Here is a 23838-nt window from a genome sequence, read left to right as displayed (position 1 = left end):
AACACCATGCAATTGCAATGACTCGATTGAAGTTGTTGTTGACACTATGAGCTTATTCATTCATCCCCAGTTCCACCTAAATTAATTTAGGTACTATTAATCTTAACAATAAGTTAATGAGATCTCATTTTAACTCAGAGTGATTGATCGATGATCTAGGTCGGGATGAACGCAATACCAATACTATGCAATTACAATGACTCGATTGAAGTTGTTGTTGACCCTTTGAGCTTATTAATTCATCCCTAGTTCCACCTAAATCAATTTAGGTACTATTAATCTTAACAGTAAGTTAATGAGAGCTCATTTCAACCCAGAGTGATCGATCGACGACCCGGATTGTGATGAACGCAATACTAATACATACATTTGCAATGACTCGATCGAAGTTCTTGGTGATCCTATGAGCTCATTCATTCATACCTAGTTCCACCTAAATCAATTTAGGTACTATTAATCTTAACATTAAGTTAATGAGAGCTCATTTCAACCAGAGTGATCAATCGACGACCCGAGTTGGGATGAACGCAATACCAATACTATGCAATTGTAATGAATTGATTGAAGTTGTTGTTGACCCTATGAGCTCATTAATTTATCTCTAGTTCTACCTAAATAAATTTAGATACAATTAATCTTGACATTAAGTAATGCGTTCTCATTTCAACTTAGAGTGATCGATCTACAACCCGAGTCAGGATGAACGCAATACCAACACCATGCAATTGCAATGACTCAATTGAAGTTTTTGTTGATCCTATGAGCTTATTCATCCATCCCTAGTTCCACTTAAATCAAATTAGGTACTATTAATCTTAACATTAAGTTATTGAGAGCTCATTTCAATTCAGAGTGATCGATCGACAACCTGGGTTGAGATGAATTCAATATCAACACCAATTGTAAAAACTCAATTAAAGTTGTAGTTGACTCTATGAACTCATTCATTCATTCCTAGTTCCACCTAAATTAATTTCAATAAAATCGGTTGGAACAAATGACTGAGCTGTCAAAAATTTCTAACAGATATCCATATCTGATTTAGTTATCAAATAGATATTTGCATTTGTTACGACAGATGACTGAGCTGTTGGAAATTTTCAAATAGATATTGATATCTGTTGTAACAGATGATATATCTGATTTAATTATTAAATAGACATTTGCATCTGTCGTCACAGATGATTGAGTTGTTGGGATATTTAAATAGATATTTATATCTATTGTAACAGATAACATATCTAATTTAATTATCAAATGAAAATTTGCATCTGTGAGCTGATGAGATTTTTAAACAGATATTTGTATCTGTTCTAACAAATGACTGTGTTATTGGGATTTTTAAACAGATATAGCTATCTGTTGCAACAGATGACATATCTATTTGAAAATCTTTTTTCTTTCAATTTTAAAGCTTTTTGTCCTAGTAGATAAAGTAGTAAGTACCACAACATGCGGTAAAAAATGAAGAGTTTCTTTTTCTTGGATAACTCAAAAATGAGTTCATTGAGTAGTCTTATCTCGTCTTTTCAATGTCACTAGTCTTCCTCGTGCCGCTCAAATTATTAATAAATGTTAATTATATTAATTAATGAATATTGAAAAACTCACGTCTACATACACAAAACATCTAGAATTATCTTATCTCTCCTCAACTTCATCTTCATCCCTAAATTTATTTTATTCACCTCTTCTCTTTAAGAGGTTAGGGTTATCACAATCTGTTTTTCTCTTTTTTCTCTTCTCTTTCTCATAAAGATCCTTTTGGATCTAAATCGATCCATATCTTTTCTCAACTAAAATTGTTGTTTTGATCCTCTTTTGACATTAAGGTATGGTTCACTATTGCTCTTTCATTCTCGTCTTCTTCTTTGCAAGTTATTTACATCTATTTTTTATTTAATTATCATTTACCCATATCATATTTATTTAAAAAAATTGAAGAAAATTTTAAGTGTCGAATAAATGAACCAAGAATTTTTATTACAATATGCAAAAAATGTATTCAGTTGGAAGAAGTTTAAAAGCCTTATTGGTAGTATCATTTTTTGTATGTATTTTGTTTGTTTCTTTATTGTTTATGTTGTTACTGATGTTGTTGGTGGGGTTGGCATTGTTGGAACTTGTGGTGTGGTATTTTTGATGGTGTTGGAACAAATGTTGTTTTTTTGTTGTTGATGATTTTTATTTGTTGTTTTTTTCTTTGTAGTTTATGCTGTTGTTGATGTTCCAACAGACTGAGCAATTATTGGTACAAATCAAACCACTAGCAAGACTGGTTTGATGTATTCCAACAGACTCTACATCTGTTGTAACAGACACCACATCTGTTGCATTAGACTCCACATCTATTGCAATAGACTCCATATCTGATACAACAGACTTACATCTATTGCAACACATAGATAATGTTCTTTTCTGTGACATTAATATTTTTTCTCTTCTTTGTAGATATAAGGAACTAAGAGTTGATCAACTTTTGCTTGACCATAATAAGAGGCTGCAGTAAAGATGGGTTCGGAGGAATAAGATACATGTAGATGGAACCACTTCATATGTTGGAGGTATGTATTATTGATAATGTTATTGTGGAAATATACATAGAGTACACTAATTTTGTGAATGTTGTTTCTATCAATTAGTCATAGATCATTCAGACAAGATATCTACAATTTTACAGTTAAGTTTGGTAGGTCCAAACTGATAAGGCTGAGGGACCATAAATATGGTTCTGATACCATGTTAAGATTTAATGTCGATTGTTGCTCATATTTATTTGTCAAGCATTATGAAGAGATCTAGTTTTGGTGTCATTTTAAAGAGACTCAATAGTAATTGAACTAACTTTTAAGGTGCATTAGACTTTGAGAAGGCCTTCGAAACCTAGAACTGCATCTAACAAGAACGGAAAATCAATATAGTTATTACCCTAGCCCAAATTTATATGGTTGGGTTGCTCGGGGTGATGATTATATTCCATAAGGTGCAGTAGAAGAATGCCTTCGAGGGAAAATGGGTGGTTGATGAAAGACTATATCATCTGAGAGCTAATGGAAGAGGATACATAGGGTAGAAAGTAACTTCTAGTGAATCTGGCCTATGAAATTATCTTAAACATGAGAATTCTGTATCAAGTGAAAATATAAAAGTGTATCTGGTAATGAAAAATTCATCTATTCTTTCTCTAAGAAAAAAATAATGCAGATGGTCACTTTGCTAGGGAGCTGCGATTAGGTATCGTGGTCGAGACTATCACTTAGATAGAAAATAACCGAAGACCAAAAAAGCCACCTTAAGGGAATTGAGGGTTGAAATATTGTACAGTAAGTTTAGAAGCTTCCGGCAATAACAACTGCAGTTAAAATAAGGAATCTAAAAAAAGATGATAATTTCTGATTTTTAAATTGCATCCCATGCCTTCTTGTTTGTGGTTCCGATTAGGTCTATTGTTGTTGACCTGATCGGAACCACAAATGGGATTGAAAGGAAAATTGAGTATCATTACTTCCTTGGCAATATGGTTATAATTGATTGTGTTTTATAGCCTTAGCATGCTTTCAACATATCTTGGAGAAGATCAGAGGCTTGCTCTAGTATACGAATTTTGATAATTTTCAAGTTTGCCTCTAGCTTGCTGATTTTGTATTGAAGCTGGTTGTTGCCGTCTTTAAATTTGGTATAGAGTTCCTGATCTTTTGTGAGCTCAATTAGGAACACCATCTTTGAAGTTATGGCATTCTAGAATCCCTTCAGAACACTTTCTTCAAAAGCCTTAAATGATACATGTAGGGTCGCTGTGTATGTTTTTAGGTCATAATGTGTTGATGCACACTAAAGATGTGGTCCCAACCGTTAAAAAACTCACTTTTATCAAGCGTCGTTCAATGCATCTTGCTCAACCAACCTTTAATGAATTTGATAAATTAATAATCAAGGAGTTACATAACGTTTGATCTAAATTGACTCTACCAATCCTATCAAATGTTACGTAACTCCAGGCTCATTACCCTATCATAAAACATTGCCTGAGTTAGTGCGCAAATCAAACATGCTCAATCTCTCAGTCTTTCTGCTGATCGCTCTTCTCCAATATAGATGACAAGATATTTGTCATGTAAAAGTCTACACTATCAGCAGAAATGTTTGTCACAACGAAAGGTCTTCTGAAAGCATCAACAGTAATATCTCAATACCAAGTGATAGTGAAAGATTACTAGTCATGCCTTCTCAAAACTTTCGCTCTGGTAAAAATTTCTGCTGATGACAAGATATCTGCCATGCAAAAGTCTACACCATCAGTGAAAATTCTTTCCAGAGTGAAAGTCTTCAAAAGGCATTATTAGTAATCTCTTAATACCAAGAAAGTTTTGTACGAAAGTGTTCAGAAGACATTCAAAAATAAGGATGTTTTCGGCAATGAGTACACATAATTACAATAAACAACCTCATCAGATTCACTCCTAGTTCAAAACAAAAGGCAAAAATATTTTTATTTGCATTCAAACTAGAAATGCAAATGAAAATATTTCCGCCATTTCTTTTGAATTAGGAGTGAATCTGGTGAGTTTGTTGATGTCATAATTATATGTAGTCATTGCTGAAAACTTTCTTATTTTTGAATATTTTCTGAAGACTTTCGTACAAGACTTCCTTGGTATTGAGAAATTACTAGTCATGACTTCTGAAGACTTATGCTGTAGTAAGCATTTCTGCTGACGGTGTACACTTTTGCATGGCGGATATCTAGTCATCAATAGAGATTCTTGCCAGAGCAAAAGTTTTGAGAAGGCATGAATAGTAATCTCTCAATATCACTTGGTATTGAGAGATTACTGTTGATGCTTTCAGAAGACCTTTCACTATGGCAAGCATTTCTGCTGACGGTGTAGACCTTTTACATGGCGGATATCTTGTTATCTATATTGGAGAAAAGTGATCAACAGAAAGGCTAAGAGATTTAGCTTGTCTTATTTGTGCACTAACTTGGGTAAAGTTTTTTGATAGGGTAATGAGCCTAGAGTTACGTAACGTTTGATAGGCTTGGTAGAGTCGGTTTAGATCAAACGTTATGTAACTCTTTGCTTATTAATTTATCGAATTCTTTGAAGGTTGGTTGAGCAAGCTGCATTGAGCAACGCTCGATAAAAGTGATATGTTCAACTGTTGGGACCACATCTTCAGTGTGCATCAACATATTTTGACCTAAAACAAACACAACGGCCCTCCATGTATCCTTTAAGGCTTTCGAAGAAAGTATTCTGAAGTCTTTTTTCAATGCCGCAAATTTAAAGGTATTGTTCTTGATCGAGATCACAAGAGACCAGGAACTCTATACCAACTTCAAAGACGACAGCGATTAGCTTGAATATAGAATTAGCAAGTTGGAGGCAAGCTTGAAAATTATCGGGATTCACATACTACAACAAGCCTCTAATCTTCTCCAAGAAATGTTGAAAGCATGCTAAGACAAGAAAACACAATCAATTAATCCATATTGCTAAGGCAGTAATGATACTCAATCTGTCTTTCAATCACGTTTGTGGTTTTGATCAGGATAACAGCAGTGGACCTAATCGGAACCACAAATAAGAAGTCATGGGATGCAATTTAAAATTCAGAAATTGCCCCCTTTTCTTAGATTCCTTACTTTAATTGAAGTTGCCGTTGGCGCAAGTTTTCTAGACTTACTCTACATCATTTCAACCCTTGATGCCCATAAGCTGACTTTGTTGGTCTTCTGCTAGTTTCTATCTAGATGATAATCCCGACCACGCTACCTAGTTGTAGCTCCCTAGCAAAGTGTCCATCTGTGTTATTTTTCTTTCAGAGAGACAAGAAATGAATTTACATTACCGGATATACTTTCATATTTGCACTTGATTCAGATTTCTCATATTTTAAGATAATTCCATCGGCCAGATTCGCTAGAAGTTACTTTCTACCTAATGTCTCTTCATTAATTATCTCTCAGATGATATAGTCTTTCATCAACTCCCCTTTCCCTCGCAGGCATTCTCTTTCGGCTCCTTCTGGCATATAATCATCTTCTCGATCAACCCTTCCATATAAATTTAGGCTAGGGGAATTTCTATTGGCTTTTCATTCCTGTTTGATACAGTACAAGGCTTTGAAGACATTCTTAGAGTCCAATGCACACTTAAAGTTAAGTCCAATCACTATTGGTTCTCTGCAACGACACCAAATATTGATCCTTTCTCAAAACTTGACACGCATAAACACGAACAACAACCGTCAGTAATTCATAATAGAGTATCTACACCATCTTCATGGGGCCCTCAGCCTTATCAATTCGAACCCATCAAACTTAACTGTACAATGTAGGATCTTGTTTGAACAATCAGTGCCTAATTGGTTAAAAACTGCATTCACAAAAACATTGTACTTTGTATGTGTTTTCCTAGTGAACTTATCAGTAATATTTACTTAACTCCCACACATATGATATTGGATCCATCTGCATGTATTTTATTCTTCCTAGCCTATCCATGGCTTAAATTAAATAAACAGATGACTAGCAAGTTTCAACAGATGCCACATCTGTTGGAAAAGCAAACTGATATATCCATTTGTTGCAACAGATTATTAATATGTTGTAAGTTATTTGACAGATGGAATATATTTTACAACAGATTACCCATCTGTTAGATTTATTTTAAATACAATTTTCTTTTCTTTCTGAAATACAATAAAAGATAAAATATTGTATTTAGATCCATTTTTATTTAATTTACATATTCGAAAAGTCAACAATTTTATTTAATTTAGGGATATGAACAGTCGTGACTTTTTGTTTGACTGACCCCTTCCAATTCAATCATTTAAAAATAGGTCCCTCCGGCCTCCTTCCTTACTCACTACTCACTCTCACTCACTCACTCGTTCATTCTACTACACTTACAATACAAATATGGCTGATCCAAATTTGTACAAGAAGATTCGTATCGAGTCCTTGTGGGAACTTCAAAGGTAGTTTGTTGAACTCCAGAGGAATTTGGCCAACTTCGGAGAAAGGCTGAGGAGGGCCCTGCTGCTGTCGGATTAAAATTTTCTGATTGACAATAATAATAGTAATAATAATAATAGTAAGATAATAATAATAGTAGTAATAATAATTAGTTATGTTTTTTCTTTCCTTTAGTGTATGTATTTTCCTTTTTTATATCGGATCTTCCTATAAGGGATTTAAAAATCTATGTTTGGTTGGTTGTCGACTTTGAATATTTAATTTTTATTTAATATTTAATTATCTTTCTATTTATTCCTTATTCTTAACATGTCAACGGTTGGAGGTAGGAATTGAGCATATATGACAACAGAGTTTAATCTGATGGGACAGATGGATCATATGTCGCAACAGACGGAAAAGTCATGATTTTGCTTAAAACGGTTCGTAAATAAATAATAAGGAACTAAATTATATACAAAATTTATAACCGTAAAAGAAAGATTATTTAATTTTAAAAAAAGTTACAACATTAGATTAATTAAGTTATATGATGATTGTTTGTTAAGTAAAAGGTAAACAGTCGTTAACGTAACTTTTTGTCTAAAAACATTAAACAAACAAACAATGTTGCTGATGCATCAAATTCCCCATTGTTGCGATTGATGAATCAGCTGTTAGAAAAAATCAAAAAAGCTCCTAAAATAGATGGACGATTTGTTGCAACAAATGATATATCTATGTGTTATTTGATGCAACGGATATACAATCTGTTGCCATAACTCAATAAAAATGGTTGTTATTTTATTAAAGAAACGGTTACTAAAAAGGTGTCTTCGATTTTTAAATTGAGAAAAAGGTTATTTAAATTTAAGAACTAATTAATAATAATAAGGTGAAAAGTCATGAATTATCATAATAATAAAAAACTCACCAGTTTGATTTAATTAAGTCATTTCTTTTCATAGGAAATAATAAGAAAATAAATGATAAACACAATTTAAACCATAAAAAAGTGCTTATTTAATTTGAATAATTGACGCTAAAATTAAACAGACGCCATTTCTTTTCACAAAAATATTTTTATTTTTAAATCTATTTTATTAATTTATATAATAAAAAAGTCAACAAATTTGGATTAATGATATGATGATAATTTTTTTTAAAAAAGATAGATTATATGTTGCAACAGATAAATTATCTGATACAACACGTTATCTATTTGTTGCAACGGATGATATATCTATTGTCACAGATGAGTTATCTGATGCAGCAGATATAGAATCTGTTGTCACAACTCAAACAAAAATGATTCCTGGAAAGAACTAATTATTAATAATAATAAGCTGAAAAGTCATGACTTATCACAATATTGCTTAATTTAATTAAGTCATAATTTTTTACAGTAATCAAGAATGTCATTAATAAATGGAGGTGAATAGTTGCATCTTTAAATCTATTTTATTAATTTATATAATAAAAAATAAAAAAAATTAGATGTCATGATGATAATATTTTTTTAAAAAAGATAGATTATATGTTGCAATAGATATATTATCTGATGCAACACGTTATCTATTTGTTGCAATAGATGATAAATCTGTTATCATATATGAGTTATCTGATGCAACAGATATAGAATCTGTTGTCACAACTCAATATAAAAACGGTTCCTGTAAAGAACTAATTATTAATAATAATAAGCTGAAAAGTCATGATTTATCACAATATTGCTTAGTTTAATTAAGTCATAACTTTTCACAGTAAGCAAGAATGTCATTAATAAATGGAGGTGAACAGTTGAGACTTTTTGCCTAACACATTTAAGTTCAATTCTATATAAATAGGTCCCTCCTTACTCAATCATTCATTCTACTACACTCTATTTATTCCCTGCTTTTGTTACACCTTTAACTACTTTCTCTTCAAGGACTTAATAGCTTTTTCCTATCTCTGGTAAGTTTTTTTCTTGCTTTTTATGTAAATATACATTGAATTACATTCGAATTCTTTCTTTTCTTTACTGTTATTTTTATGTGTTGTCAATTTATGCGTGTTCTAAATATGGCTGATCCAGTGTGGGATGTCACTATTTTATGAGACGCCATGCGAAAACTACAGAAGGAGGTTCATGACCTGCAGTGGGAGTTGGCTGCCGTCAGAGTGAGGATGCTGCAGGAGATCCGCAGGCTGAGTAGGGCGCTGCTGCTGTCGGTTGAAGATTTTCCAGCTGGCCATATAAATAATAATGATAATGATGATAATAATAATAATTAAACTTTTTTTTCTTTTACCTATGCATTTATATTTTTTTTTGTTTAGTAAAAAATTTATGTTTGTTCCATTTGACGTTTTAATTCTTATTTAATTTTCATGCTATCTATTTCTTCTTTTCAACAAATGATATGTCTATAATTAAGGAATAATTTAAATCCAGTATCTGAGTTGAGTTATCTGTTGGGTTTGTGATAGGAGTAGTATTGTGTTGTTCAAAATAGATTATTTATCTGTTGCAACAGAATAATTATCCGTTGCAACAGATAAATATTCTTTTGCAACAGATATATATCCTATTGCAATAGATTACTTGTCTATTAGAACAGATAATTAATTTGGTGCAACAGATTATTTATCTGTTGAAATAGATTACTAATCTGGTGCAATAAATTAATAATCTGTTGAAATAGATTACTAATCTGGTGCAGCTAATTATTAATCTATTTAAATAAATTACTAATCTATTGCAACAGAATACCCATCTATTCGGTTCATATTATGGGCACCTAGAACCATAAACATAAATCCAACATGAGTCTACTGTTGCAACAGAATATTTATCTGGTGCCACAGATGATGGATTTGTGTAAACAGATTGCTCTTATGTTGTATTCATGTTCGCGTGCTAGTTATTATTGAAAAAACAGCACACTAATAGTTACCCAGATGACAAATTCAACTAAAAAGTATAATTTAACTTACCAAAGTCTCCTCTCAAGTAAATGCCAAAGTTGAAAGTGATGTACAAAATAAAATTTGACCTAAGAAATTGGTCAAAGATCAACAATTGTGGTAACAACAACAACAATGGTCAACAAAAAGAATATGAAGATGATAATAAAGTATAAGATGATGATAATGAATCAGAAGATGATGAATAAAGCAACAGCAACAATGAACAACAAATATCGCAAAGAGAGAGAAAATAACAAAAGATGAGAAGAGAGAAAAACACGCCTTTTACCCCTTTATTTCCTGCTATATTAACTAACATTTGGATCAATGTAAAAATTTAAAAACTTGTGGGTTATTTGGAAAATTTTCAAACTTTCTTAATCCATAATTAAGTAATTGTCACCTCCACTCAATTATTAAGACTTGTGTCATCTACACCTCATTTTAAAACGTTTTTTGTCTCCTACAGGCCAAAGCCCCTAAATACTTGCACTCCGTTGTTTAGAAAATGTACTTGAGATTAAATATTGTTGATAAATATTATAATTTGACTTATTTTAAAGTTCTAATATGAGGAGACGATTTATTTATATATTTCTCTATTTTAAAGAAATTGCAAAGGATTAAACATGATATATCAATTAAGGGGAAGTTGATGATAATATCTTATAAAAAAAGTCAAATTTGAAATATTGTAGAATTATTAATAGAAATTATCACATCTTCATATTAATAAATAAAATTTTACGCAAAAGCATCAAATGAATTATACCGCAAACACATGAATTAATTAAAGTTAATCATTAAAATATAAATAATAGCAATAATACTATTATGTGGAGCTAAAAGACTTTATGTTTTTCAAGAATATTATAGTATAAACAATATAGAAGAAATATTTATTGAACTATTATTAAGAAAAAAAATTTAGGTTAGTATTTTTATCAAGTCATCCCTACTTAATTACATTGTATCTGATTTCATAAGAACATCCACTAACTATCACAAGAAACAAAGGTAGAACATATCAAATTCCAGTGCAATCACATCAAGATATTTTACATTTTTAAAATGTTCATAAATGTTCCTCATAAATAATAAGAAATAATAGCATGTATATTTTTTGGATGGTTGAAACTGTACTCCAGAATAGAACCTTGTGCCATTTGCAATTAAATGACCCAATAAATCCAATGAAAAGTGAAATTATGATTAAAAACGACGATGAAAAAAATTAGATTTAAATAATTGTCTAATTTGATGATATTCAGATATGAATTATATATGTTCACCTCAAGGAAAGGGTGACGTATTAGGGGTAATCTGATGTTAGACATCATTTCCACACGACCAATCAAAATCAAGTTTAGATGGATATAAAAAAGAAACTATAGACATTGGATGAGTTACGATTTCAATGGTTTGAATAGGTTAACAAGTGTCGATTGTATTTTATAGCATCAATTAGAAAATTTGTAAATACATGCTAATGTGACTTATCAAATCATCTCAGTTTTTTAAAACATCTTCAAAAATGACTTTCGATCAGAAGGACTTAGAAAATATGCTCATATCAAACAGAGAGAGCAACTAAAAATAATTTAATTATTTCCTCTTGAATATCATGTATTTTTCTACTATATAGAAATGTTAGCATTGGAATGATTAATGAAAAAATCAAAATTAAGTGTAAGGTTAAAATGGTAAATTAAGCATATTAAATATCCTAAAAATTGTGTTTTATACATGGATTTATACACATTACACATAACTCTTGAAGTCTAGAAGCATCTTCAACCTTCATCTCACTAATTTCAAAGAAAAAAAAAATCTTTTCTCTCTCCGCCACTCTTGATTAATTATATTTCTACTCCATTCTTATTTCAAGATTGCTCTCTTTTATCTGTGTTTTCATTTCAGGTGTGATTTTCTTTTAATTTTGCTCATTCGTCTTGCTTATGTAAGTTTGCGGTAACATAATGATACTATTCTACTTGTTGTTCTTAGCCTTTGCTTCTATTTGATTGCTTCTTCTTCTAGATTTTTCTTCAATTAGTTTGAGTCCCCTGCATTTCATTTGATTTGAATTTTTTGTTCTTTCATTTATGGTATAATAATGGAAATCAGGTTACGAGAAAAAAATCTACAATACGATGATGATAAATTTCATAATTCGTGTTTCTGATTGAACAATTGTAAACATATAATTTTGTCCCTCCCCAAAATATTTCACTCACTTTTATTCACCTTACCATAGACTTGTTTTAGTTGATAATTTTTTCCCAAAAAAGGAATAAAAAGTTATCAATGCACAACACTTTTGACACCTTAAACACACACTTAACCCTCACACTCCATACTCCACACATATACCTACACATGTCACCTCATGATTTATACAAGCCACCAATTATATACACCCACGTAGGACACAATACACAAAAAACAAAAAATAAAAGGGGAGCACACAAAAATAGAAGGGAGATTTTTCTTATCCATTTTGGGGGGAGATATACAAACAGTAGTACAGAGAGGGCACGGGATGGGATTCCATCATTAAAAATGGGGGGATTCAATTTTTAGAGAGAGACGCGATTTGAGAAAAAAAGGGATCTGAGTTTTTTCTTCTTCACTATCATTCTCGCACATCACAGAGAATTTCAATGAAAAAATACACACACAGGTGATTTTGAAGGTTCAACACACAGTGGATTGAAACGAACCCACACATGTCACAGCCGCTGGCGTCGACGCTTAACCTGAATTTGTTTTGCACCAAAAAATCAAACACGCACACGGGTGGAGTAGAAAAAAATAGTGGGATCGAGAGTGAGAGATCGAGGAGGGAGAATTTGATCGTTTTTGAGAATTTCCAGCAAAATTTTTGCTGGAACTGGTGACCAGTCCGTCTATTCAACGTACCCAACTCCAAAATCCTCTAATTTATCCATTCCCCCTGATGCTCTAAGCAAATCCGACCCTTTCTCATTGGTCTTAGCGACTCGTTTTCAAAATCGAGCTTCGGGTTCTTCAGTTTTCTAGTATTTTTTAGGGTTACTCATGGATTTCTTCTCGAATTATGTTTCGTGAATATTCCATGATTTGAGTTCGGTTGACAATTAGTGTGGTGTCCTTTGAGGTTCTGGGCAACTTTATTCTCTTCATAATTTCACTCGAAAATACTCGAAAGGTTCAATTCTTTACTCTCACTCTTCATCTCCTTTATCTCAATTTGTTAAAATTGGCTATGATTATGTATTTATTGATTATGATTGTGTGATTTTCATAATGGTTTGATGTCAAACAATTGATCATTATATGAGTTTTGGTGTTAAGGTATGGATCATTGTCTCATAAAAGTTGTATGTTTAAAACATAATTTGGGGTTGGATGTTTGGAATTGATATAAAAATGAATATCGATTAATTTTGATGTATGGATGATATTGAACGTGATAGAATTATGACATGTTGAAACGGATAGGCAAATGTAGGTTTAGGTAGGCGAAATTTAGGAATAGTGCTTTTGTTGAATGTTTGAATGTGGAATGTGTGTTGAATGCTTTCTAGTTTATTGTATTTGATTCAAGTGTATTCATTTGGTCGGGAAATGTCCTCATGTATTTATGTTTATTCACCGAAGAATGCCCCAAAGTATTTTGTACCCGAAGGACATTCGTGACGAAGGCCCGACGCTTCGGGTGAGCATAGTATAGGATTATCTTAAAATAGGATTTATATTTGCACAATTTTATTTTGGACTGTATAATTGGACTGGACATTATATTTTTGGGATTTGTTTTGCTAGTGTTTGTTTGTTTGATTGTTGTGTGTTTTATGTGGTTTATACACTCTTAGTATCGAATTAGCCGATATACTCCACAAAGCAACCCTGGTCGAACCACGGGACCTAAGGGTGCCTAAAACATTCCCCTCGGTCAACAGAATTCCTTAATCGGAATCTCTATTCGCAAACCAGTTTAAAGAGTCAAATCATTTTGAAAAGAATCTTCCAAAGGTGACTTGGCACACTGGATTCTGCCAAGTGGCGACTCTAAATATAATTGTAAAATGAATTCTTTTAAAAAAATCATTTTCTTTTATCACTTAATAATAAAACCCTTTCAAACATAAAATCAATCTTTTTAAGTTAAAAAAAGGGGTGTGACAGCTCTGGCGACTCTGCTGGAGAATTTTCTGAATGTGAGCTTATTTTGGGAGTTGTATCGGCCTAGTTTGACATTATGGGTGTATAAACATTGTTTGTATTATCGTTTGTGTTTATTTTATCATTTTTGAGTGCGTACATACTATGTGCTTACAATTTTTCTTTATGTATTACCGCTTTATATTTGGCATAATTTGCATAACCCGAGTCAATTCTTTCTACAACAAGTCCCGGAGTACACGTTGTGTACATGAACTCTAGTTGAGTCACCCTTATTTTAGAACGGGAAGCCGTCAGACGTATGGAGTTGGTGGAAAGCTCTCGTAGCCACTATTGACCATACGCTCTCCCCGAACAACCTTGTTAGTGAACCCTATAGTAGGTCAGCCTTTCGTTCATGCTTATCTGCATCATATTGAAACCTAGCGGGATCCATTTGGTCCTTTGTAGGAGACTCATCCCTAAAGCATTCGTATGTTCTAATTGTTGCATCTTTGAGGGTTACATGATCATTCAGTGAACTGATTTGGGGAAAGTATGTGCTAGAATTAAAGAAAGTCTGTAGGCAAAGAAAAGTTTGAAAAAAAGGGAAAAAGAGAAAAAGTGAATCAAAAAAGAGTTTCGTAGATTTTAGGGTTCTTATGACTTTTGTTTTCCATAAGTCAAAAATAAAAAAAATAAAATATTTCTTTACCTTTTGTATTCATTTCCCAAAAAATCAAAAACATCAAAAAGAATTTCCTTTATCAAGCATTCATAATTTGAAAACCTCAAAAAAGATTTTTCTTCAATAGGAGCTTTTTATAAAAGAAAAATTCAAAAAAATATGGTAGAAGTTTTGTACCTTTCATATAATGAAAATACCAAAAAGATTTTTTCTTTCATAGTTGTTGGTGTCATTTTTATGTGAAGTGTCAAACTAAAAACTCAAAAAAAATTTATTGACGTTTTTCATCGTCTGTCTTAGTCGTGTCTCTCAAGCTATGGTTCAGTCTGTTCGTTATGTTTAATTTTCCAATCTGGACGAACTAAAAAGATCTTATTTAAAAAATTCAAAAAGATCTTCTCCACTCTTTATTTAGAGTAGGTGTCATATACATTTCTAAAATAAAACTACAAAAAGATTTTTCTTTAATAGTTTCAAGTTTCATTTTCGTATGAAATGCAAAATTGAAAATCCAAAAAGATTTTCTTTGGTAATCATAGATTTCATTTTGTATAGGGATGCTAAAGCTAAAAAATTTGAAAAGATTTTCGTCAATTCTTTTGACAAATTGTTATTTTATTTTCTTCTTAAAATTTCAAGAAAAAGCAAAAGAAAAGAAAAAGAGTTTAATTGCCCCTTTTGGCAAGAGTTCACGAACTACGCACACCTGATTCTCCTCTCTTAGGAGTGAGATACGTAGGCGCCCTTCTTGGGTTCGGTGATCTTTCTCAAAAAAAGGAAAAAAGAAAAAGGTTTTGCGAAAGTGTTGAACTCTAACATGTTTCTTATCTTTTGTTCAGTTAGTTTAAGGTGGTTGATTTGTGGCATTGTGACATTATAGCTAATTCTTCACATCACACCAAATCCATAGAGTTAGTTGTGTCCAACAAGAATATAGAGAGTGATATCATGGATCAAACAAAGAGTCATGAAAATGAGAGTTTAAAGCAAGACGTTAGGAGACTAAGGCAACAAATGACAGAAATGCACCGAGCTTGGGCAAGTGGGTTGCCTCCTCCTATATTTTCCGCTATTGATCCTAAAAATACCTAGAGTTTTTCACCAAAATTAAAAAATTTGTTTGCTACTATTATTGATGCACTGCAACATGACTCAGAATTCATTCCAAGCCAAAAGCATCCCAATACTTCCACCACTCTTTCTCTAGCCCCTCAGCATAAGCCTACTACATTCACAACACCATATGTCGTCTGTGATTTTATTGCTCAATCATCTATTGAGGCTTCTACATTGGCTAGCCACCCAATGGTTGTGCTTCTCTATGCTTCTAGCGGACCCATGTTCAATTCTCTTGATAATCATTGCTATACTCATGTGCCTACTTTTAAGTTAACTGGACCACCAAAATTTCTTAACAAGAACCCTAGTGTGACAGAAGAGCCAGAGAAAATGGTTAGAAAAATGAAGAGCGCAGAAAATGCTATGAAAAATTCTCTAGGAACTGTTGGTAAAGAAGATGTTTCATACAAAGACTGGGGCATGTCTTAAAGTGTTACCCTTCCTCTGATCCTTGAGATGTAAAAATTTGAGGACCAAGATGGACATGAGGAATCCGTGAAACATTTGGGACAATATTTCAATCGAGTAAGGGAAACTGAAGGAAAGAAGAACGAGAAGGATGCAACTGCTATTATAGTTGGACAATGAGTATGCTGAAGAAGACCCACATCTTCGTTACCCTTAGTATCAAGCCCAAGTTCATATCCAAGCTCTCTGTAATCCCTCCCAAAATCCATTATACTCAATTTCCCCACCTCTATATCTAGTATATTGCGTACAACAATATGTTCAGCTCCCTTCTTACTCACAATGGAGCGCACCTACTCCTCAGAGTCATCCTCTAACTCCACAAACATACCAAATGGCTTCTAGGCTCGATTTTTTATTCAAGTCAAATAATGAAATGAGGAATAAATCGAGGGATAGCTTCACACCAATTGGAGTATCGTATGCCAGTTTATTCTAGATATTAGTAAAGTGGGGCATGATTAATCCTCTCCTTAGGTATACTTCTGACCTGCATTCAAGAAGTTTTGATCCTAATGAACGATGTGCGTATCATTCTGATGTTCAAGGTCATAGTATTGAAGATTGTCGTGCTTTGAAAAGAAAAATAGAAAAGATAAATCAATTATGGTGCAGAACATTTACATTGAGGAAAGCTCTAGTCATGCTGATATGCAAATCAGTGGCTAAGATGTCAAGCTCAGCAATTGAGAAGTCACTTCTCTCCTTACTAGGAAGGGGTCTGGTAGTTTATTTTGTTTTCTTTTCTGTTATCCAAATTATTTTAGGGTTGTAGTTTGGGATCTATCTTGTTTTATCCCTTTGTCATTTATGTTTAAACCCTCCTATCTTTCATTTCAACTAAATAAAATGCCCTTTTTATCTTTGTGTTTTAAGTAAGTGTTGTTTGTTTGTTTTCTTTACATAGTACATTTTATGTTGGGTTTAGTGACCTAATTTTCCTCTCTCGGGAATGAGATACGTAGGCTGCCCTACTCGGGGCTCGGTCCAACCAAATAAATAATTTAGAGTCACCCAGCCAAAGAAACTAGGGCATGAGTTAATCCTCATTATTTGAGTCGATTCCAAAAGTTATATGTCTTACCCTACTTCAAGTGTTGTTTGGGCCTCATGCCATCCTTTCTTTCTAACCTTATCTAAAAGCCAAGTTATAACCAAAGAACGACCTTCAAATCAATCTTTAAGAATGTTAAGGCTAAGCATGCAATGGATATGATGACATATTTTGGGAACTACTTGTCTTCCTTAGCATAAAGAATCATAAGAGAAATAAAAATGAGAGAGTCTTATTGGTGAAAACCCGCACGGGTACCGTAAGATGATTGTAAGTTGAGAGAGATAAAAATGAGAGAGTCTTATCGGTGAAAACCCTTACGGGCACTGTAAGACGACTGTAAGTTGAAAGAAATGAAAATAAAAGAGTCTCATTGGTGAAATCCTTCAAGGCACCACTAGCCGAATGAGGTCTCCGAATGCAATTGGCCCCAAGAAAGTAACTCAGTTTCAGGGCCATTAACTCAAAAACAATTGGTAGAAAGTTTGGGTGGAAAAATCAGGCAACTTAATTCAAAATGCATGGCATAATCATTTGAGTTGACTGTCATTTTTAGATAATTTTTTCGTTTCTTTATTTCAAATGGGGACATTCAATATCTTTTCTTTCTTCTCTATATTTTTTTTATTTTTGTTTTCTTGAGTCTGTTATCCAAATTCAAAAAATCATTGTCATTTTTCTCTTGTCTTTGAGTTAAGTCCATGTCAAAACAATTGAGAAAAGATTTCAAAACTGACTACCAGATTCTTTAGTTGTAGAAAGCAAGACAAAAGGTCAACACATGAAAGCGACATGATTGTGAAGTGAAATAAGGCATGCAGAATGTTTTGTCAACAGACAAGTCTGGGAACTCATGGAAATATCAAGGTCCAAAGGGTTTATCTGAGAAGCATGGAGAAGCAAAGATAATCTGTTTACCTCAGAGGCACTCTTAATAATTTGAGTTTGGGTAAATGATGCAGCAAGTCAATGACATATGATAATGGTTGGAAGCAAGGTTAAATGTGACCAACGCAAGAGCAATTGCCTCAAAAGCCAAAGCCACAAGCCAACCACACTGTTTTAAACTCACAAGTTTTCTTTGTATGAAATAGGAACAATTGTTACCTTCTAATCAAAGGATTCAAAGAGCAGATATCCAGATGTACAATTCCTCATTTTTGTAAATACAAGAGTAGTGTTGCTGTGAAGGTTTGGTAATCACAGTTATGGTAAAACTCATCATCTTGTACCCCTAAGAGACACACTCTTTAATTTGGATATTTCATGTCTCATGGCTAGGAGGTTCATATCCTGATTTGAGTCTTTGATTCCCAAAGATGCATTTTTAGTAAGAACCTTTCACTTTCACCCATAAGAGAAGGACTTGTTGGTCTCATTCATCCAGTTTTACCTTAAAAAGTGCATTTGTTGATAAAAATCATGATTCATATTTGCATTATGCATTGTTGCAGGTAGTATTTAGTTTGATACCTACAAAAGCTTTTGATGCTAAATAGGGGCAAAATAAAATTTAATTCCTGTTATTAGGAACTTCAATTTAGGATCCTCCTAGCAAAATGAGACTTTATTTTCTTGGAAAATGAAATCTTTCTTAATTATAATCTTTGTATGAGATATTTTTTGTTCTACTTTTGATTTTGATGTCAAGAGCCCGCCTGGAAAATAGGGTGATGAAATTGAAAGTCAGGAGCCCACCTTAAGAACAAGAGGATGAAATTGATAGTCAGGAGCTCGCCCGGAGAACAGAGTGTGGAAATTGCAAGTCAGGAGCCTGCCTAAAGAACAGAATGATAAAATTGAAAGTTAGGAGCTCGCCCAGAGAATAGAGTGAGAAAATTGCAAGTTTGGAGCCCGCCTAAAAAATAGGGTGATAAAATTGAAATCCAGGAGCTCGCCCGGAGAAGAGAGTGATTAAATAGCAAGTCAGGAGCCCGACTGAAAAATAGGTTAATGAAATTGAAAGTCGGGAGATCACCTAGAGAATAAAGTAATGAAATATCAAATCAGGAGACCACCTAAAGAACAGGGTGATGGAATTGAAAGTCAGGAGCTCGCTTGAAGAACAGAGTGAGGAAATACCAAGTCAGGAGCCTGCCTGAAGAATAGGGTGATGAATTGAAAGTCAGGAGCTCGCCGGAAGAATAGAGTGATGAAATTAAAAGTCAGGAGCCCACCTAAAGAACAGGATGATAGAATTGAAAGTCGAGAGCTCGCCCGAAGAACAGAGTAAGGAAATAGCAAGTCAGGAGCCCGCATAAAGAACAAGGTGATAAATTGAAAGTTGGGAACTCGACTGGAGAATAGAGTAATGAAATTGCAAGTCAAGAGCCCACCTGAAGAACAGGGTGATGAAATTGAAAGTTGGGGGCTCGCCCGGAGAAAAGAGTGAGAAAATTTCAAGTCAGGATCCCACCTTAAGAAGAGGGTGATAAAATTAAAAGTCGAGAGCTCGTCCAAAGAACAAACTGAAGAAATGGCAAGTTAGGAGCCCGCATGAAAAACAGTATGATGAAATTGAAATTAGGAACTCGCCCAAAGAACAGAGTAATGACATAGCAATTCAGGAGCCCGCCTAAAGAACGGGGTGATGAAATTGAAAGTTAGGAGCTCGCCCGGGGAATAGAGTGATAAACTTGCAAGTCAGGAGCCTGCCTGAAGAACAGGGTGATGGAATTGAAAGTCAAGCAACAAGGTGAAGGAATTGAAGGTCAAGTAACAAGTGTAAGAGATGGAAAGTCAAGCAACAAGGTGAATCAATTGAAAGCCAAGCAACAAGTTGAAGAAATTGCAAGTCAGGAGTCCGCCTGAAGAATAGGGTGATGAAACTCAAGTTAAGAGTCCAAAAATAGCTACATAGATAGGATTTTTGTAATTTTATTTATGTTTTAACTTGTAATTTTCATTTTAATGTAATGAAAGAGCCGCGGACCGAAACATCGATGGAACCTCACTCGACTCTCAAACTCAGTATGGTCCACTTCTTTTCCAACCTCAGAGCTACCTATGACTTGATCCACATACAACTGGGATGAGTATGATGTCCCCAATCAAGACTTGGTTCCCCTCATTCCTTTTGTTTCATTCTTTTGAATAATGATCAGGACAAATTTTTATCTCATTGTCTACTTCTTTGTATGAAAATACTTTGTGTTTACATCCAAAGGGGGCATGATGTAGACACATAATTTTTTCCCCCTCCAAAATATTTTACTCATTTTTATTCACCTTATCATAGACTTTTTTTAGTTTATAGTTTCCCCAAAAAAGGGATAAAAAGTGATCAGATGCACAACACTTTTGATACCTCACCATGCCACATAATATTAAACACACACCTCACCCTCACAATCCACTCTCCACCCATATACCTACCCACACCACTTCATGATTTCTACAAGCCACCAATAATATATACCCACGTAGGACACAATACAATAAAACAAAAAAGAAAAGAGGAGCACACAAAAATAGAAGGGCAATTTTTATTTTCCATTTTGGGGGAAGATATACAGGAAGCAATACAGAGAGGGTAGGGGACGGGATTCCATCACTAAAAATGGGGGGCTTTCATTTTTAGAGAGAGACGTTATTTGAGAAAAAAAATACACACACACAGGTGATTTTGAAGGCTCAACACACAGTGGATAGAAACGAACCCACACACGTCACAGTCGTCGGCGTCAACACTTTACTGGAATTCATTTTACATCAAAAAATCAAACACGCACATGGGTAGAGTAGAGAAAACGGTGGGATCGAGAGTGAGAGATCGGGGAGGGAGAATTCGATCATTTTCGAGAATTTTCAGCATATTTTTTGCCGTAACTAGTGACCAGTCCGTCTATTCAACGTACCCAACTCCGAAATCCTCCAATTTCTCTGTTCCCTTTGATGTTCTAATTGAATCCAACCCTTTTTCGTCAGTCTTAGCAACTCATTTTTGAAATCGGGCTTCAGGTTCTTCAGTTTTCTCGTGATTTTTTTGGGTTGCTCGTGGATTTCTTTTCGGATTGTATTTTGTGAATATTCCGTGGTTCGAGTTCGATTAACAGTCGGGTGTCGTATCCTTTGAGGTTCCGGGAAGATTTATTCTCTTCATAATTTCATTCGAAAATACTCAAAAGGTCAAATTCTTTACTCTCGCTCTTCATCTCCTTTATCTCAATTTGTTGAAATTTGCTATGATTATGTATTTGTTGATTATGATTGTGTGATTTTCGTAATGGTTTGATGTAGAACAATTGATCGTTATATGAGTTTTGGTGTTAAGGCATGGATAATTGTCTCGTGGAAGTTGTATGTTTAAAACATAATTTGGGGTTGGATGTTTGGAATTGATATAAAAATGAATATCGATTAATTTTGATGTATGGATGATATTGAACGTGATAGAATTATGACACGTTGAAACAGATAGGCAAATGTAGGTTCGGGTAGGCAAAATTTAGGAATAGTGCTTTTGTTGAATGTTTGAATGTGGAATGTGTGTTGAATGTTTTCTAGTGTATCATATTTGATTCAAGTGTATTCATTTGGCCGGGAAATGCCCCGAGGTATTTGTGTTTATTCATCGGGGAATGCCCTAAAGTATTTTGTATCCAGAGGACGTTCGTGATTAAGGCCCGAGGCTTCAGGTAGAGCATAGTATAGAATTAGATTAGAATAGGATTTATATTTGCACAATTTTATTTTGGACTGTATAATTGGACTGGATATTATATTTTTAGGATTTGTTTTGCTAGTGTTTGTTTGTTTGATTGTTGTGTGTTTTATGTGATTTATACACTCTTAGTGTCGAATTAGCCAATATACTCCACAAAGAGACCGTGATCGAACCACGAGACCGAGGGGTGCCTAACACCTTTCCCTCGTTCAACAGAATTCCTTAACTGGAATCTTTGTTCGCAAATCAGTTTAAAGAGTTAAATTGCTTTGAAAAGGATCTTCGAAAGGTGACTTGGCACACCGAATTCTGCCAAGTAGTGACTCTGAATATAATTATGAAATGAATTCTTTTTGAAATAAATTGTTTTCTTTTGTCACTTAATAATAAAACTCTTTCAAACTTAAAATCAATCTTTTTTATTAAAAAAAGGGTGTGACAACAATGACAGATAACCCCTTTTTGACTATTCTGATCTCCCACTAATATCTATAAGTTTTTTTCATTTTAGAATACATTCTTTTATTCTTTTGTCAGATCTGTGAAAGTAGCTCAATGATTGCATGCCTTATTGGCTGGCTATATACGCTATGCCACCAAGAATAAATATGCCTTACACATCTAAGATTACACTAACGTCAATTCACGCCTCTGACATGTCGACTGATGATAAGTTGAAGGAGAATAGTCATTCTTAATTTAGTTTCAAGTGAGTTACTTTATAAGTTTCATAATTTAGAGTAAGTTTTATAATTTAGAGTAAGTTTTTCTCTAGCAATAATAAAGACAAGCTCTCTCGCTATTTCATCTCTATCCCGATCAAATATATGATATTGCCTTCATTTATTGAAATAAGCAGTGTTTTATTTTTTGACTAATGTGTTCCGATTGTCACTTCAATTTGATTTTGTTTAAGGTGCATTATTTTACCACATGAACATCTATATGCTCGATTTTGAAGAATTGTGAGACTGTATGTTTTAGGAATTGTAGAAAAGAAAATGAAGATGAACTTCTATTTCTAAAAGAAAAATAAAGGAAAGTCTACAAAAACTGTAGGTGCATTGTTTATTTGTACTCAATGAAAAGAGATTTTATAACATTTCGAAAAAAAAAAAATTAATCTTTTTCATATTCACCAAAAAACTGTTGATGAAGAGTGGAATTCCCGAATAAATTGGGTGCATGATGAGTTTTCTTTATACAAACAATAAGTCCACTATGACTTCTTATTAGATACATCGTTGTGTTATACGATAAAATGACAAACCCAAGTTAATGTCATATTTTCGTGCTATTGTGCTTGTGCCGTTTAAAATCAAATATACTTATATCACTTTTTCTATCCTGCGTTTACTTGTTTGCTCCCATATGCAGGTAAACTAACTGATTATAGTCTTGAAATCTTTGGAATATCAATCTGCTATTAAATTATCAGAGGTAATATTACAAGTTATATTACCTTTTTTCCTATTAAATATCTCTGTGCTTTTCTGCCCTTCTTATTTTTGTCCTAAGTTCAACTTTTTTCTTGTGGTGTGGTTTCTAAGATTATTTTGTAATATAACTTCTCTACACTTCTGTAAAAACATGCAAGTAAAGACCTGCTCATTGGTTGTCCAAAGATGAAACGAAGATATCAAAGTAACTAAAATGTTAACGTAACACCTATTTGTTACACTATCTAAATATTTTTATTACTTGTCTGGACAAAACTTAGTCACAATCCGAGACTACCCCCTAGTCGTAATATGGTGCTTAAGACCACAAGTGATCCCAAG

This window comes from Capsicum annuum, chromosome 9, assembly GCF_002878395.1.
Source record: "Capsicum annuum cultivar UCD-10X-F1 chromosome 9, UCD10Xv1.1, whole genome shotgun sequence".
Taxonomy (NCBI): domain Eukaryota; kingdom Viridiplantae; phylum Streptophyta; class Magnoliopsida; order Solanales; family Solanaceae; genus Capsicum; species Capsicum annuum.
This window is presented reverse-complemented; position numbering follows the sequence as displayed.